Raw genomic sequence first — 2,500 nt, forward strand, 5'->3', positions numbered from 1 at the left:
AACGCTAGAAGTTGGCGGGGATGTCTCTCTTGTGGCTCACGGGGCTGTTAGGGTCGCACAGAAATGCCTCGGAATGGGAAAACGGGTCATTTTTGTGTGGCCACATTGCATAGGAACGGCATGAAACTTCCAGAGGCATTTGCAGCAGGAATGCATGTGCACTCAAAAACGTCTATATTTTTCACGGATAGACCCCGTGAAACGCTATAAATTGGCGGGGATGTCTCTCTTGTGGCTCACGGGCGCTGTTAGTTAGGGTCGCACAGAAATCCCTCGGAATGGGAAAAGGGGTCATTTTCGTGTTGCCACATTGCGTACGAACGGCATGAAACTTCCAGAGGCATCTGCAGCAGAAATGCATGTGCACTCAAAAACGTCTATATTTTTCACGGATAGACCCCGTGAAACGCTAGAAATTGGCGGGGATGTGTCTCTTGTGGCTCACGGGGCTGTTAGGGTCGCACAGAAATCCCTCGGAATGGGAAAACGGGTCATTTTCGTGTTGCCACAATTGGCATACGAACGGCATGAAACTTCCAGAGGCATTTGCAGCAGAAATGCATGTGCACTCAAAAACGTGAATATTTTTTCACGGATAGACCCCGTCAAACGCTCGAATTTGGCGGGGATGTTTCTCTTGTGGGTCACGGGGCTGTTCGGCTCGCACAGAACTCCCTTGGTCCACCTGATTCGTGCATACAGGCAGCAACTAAAACTCTGTAAACCTGCTGTGAGGACATCTAAACAGTGGACCAGTGAGGCTGTGGAAGATTTGCGGGCGTGCTTAGACTGTACTGACTGGGATATGTTCACGACTGCTACCAATAGTCTGGATGAACTCACAGAGGCTGTGTACATCAGCTTCTGTGAGGACTGCTGTATCCCAACACGTACCAGGGTGAACTTTAACAACAACAAGCCCTGGTTCTCAGCAAAGCTCAAAAGGTTGAGGTTGGAGAAGGAGGAAGCGTTTAGGAGTGGGGATAGAGACAGATTCAAGGAGTCGAAGAACAGGTTTAGCAAAGCGGTGAGAGAGGCTAAACGACTGTACTCAGAGACACTAAAACACCAGTTCTCTACTAACGACGCTGCTTCTGTCTGCCAAAGGGCTCAGGCACATCACCAACTACAAACCCAGAGCGCCCCACACCACTAACGACTCCCGCCTAGCCAACGACCTGAACGAGTTCTACCGTAGATTTGAAAGACAATTGGACTGTCCTGAACCACCCCTTCCCACCCAAGAGGCCCCATCCCCCACCCATACTACAGAAACGACTCTCTCCTTTCAGGAGGGAGAAGTTAATGGGCTTTTCAAGAGGCAGAATCCACGCAAAGCAGCCGGGCCGGACTCTGTCTCTCCAGCCACCCTCAGGCACTGCGCTGGCCAGCTGTCTCCGGTGTTCACCAACATCTTTAACACCTCCCTGGAGACATGCCATGTACCAGCCTGTCTCAAGTCCTCCACCATCATCGCTGTGCCCAAAAAGCTAAGGCCAACAGGACTAAATGATTACAGACCGGTCGCCCTTACATCTGTGGTAATGAAGTCTTTTGAGCGCCTGCTCCTGGCACACCTCAAAGCCATCACAGACCCTCTCCTGGACCCCCTTCAGTTTGCCTACAGAGCCAACAGGTCTGTGGACGACGCAGTTAACATGGCCCTCCACTTCACCCTACAGCATGTGGACGCCCCAGCATCCTACGCCAGGATCCTGTTTGTGGACTTCAGCTCTGCCTTCAACACCATCATCCCTGCCCTGCTTCAGGACAAGCTCTTCCAGCTGAACGTGCCCTACTCCACCTGCAGGTGGATCACAGACTTCCTCTCTGACAGGAAGCAGTGCGTTAAGCCGGGAACAGAAGTCTCTGACTCCAGGTCCATCAGCACGGGAACTCCTCAGGGCTGCGTCCTTTGCCCACTGCTCTTCTCCCTGTATACCAACAGCTGCGCCTCCAATCATCTGTCCGTCAAACTCTTGAAGTTTGTCGGACGACACCACCCTCATTGGGCTGATCTCTGGTGGGGATGAGTCTGACTATAGGTGGGAAGCTGACAACCTGGTGACCTGGTGTAGCCAGAACAACTTAGAGCTAAATGCTCTAAGGACAGTTGAGATGGTTGTGGACTTCAGGAAGAATACAGCCCCACTCACCGCCATCACCCTGTTAGACTCCGCAGTCAAAATTGTGGAGTCCTTCCGCTTCCTGGGCACTATTCTCTGCCGGGACCTCAAGTGGGAACTGAACATCAGCTCCCTCGCCAAGAGAGCTCAACAGAGGATGTACTTTCGACGGCAGCTGAAGAAATGCAACCTGCCAAAGACAATGATGGTGCAATTCTATACAGCGATCATTGAATCCATCCTCACCTCCTCCATAACCGTCTGGTACGCTGCTGCCACTGCCAAGGACAAGAGCAGACTGCAGCGTATCATGCACACTGCTGAGAAGGTAATTGCCTGCAATCTACCAACCCTCGAGGACCTGCACACGACAA

This window comes from Petromyzon marinus, unplaced genomic scaffold (assembly GCF_048934315.1).
Source record: "Petromyzon marinus isolate PM22_M1 ecotype Great Lakes invasive population unplaced genomic scaffold, UKy_Petmar_22M1.pri1.0 PM_G_Scaffold_128, whole genome shotgun sequence".
In the NCBI taxonomy this organism is placed as follows: Eukaryota; Metazoa; Chordata; class Hyperoartia; order Petromyzontiformes; family Petromyzontidae; genus Petromyzon; species Petromyzon marinus.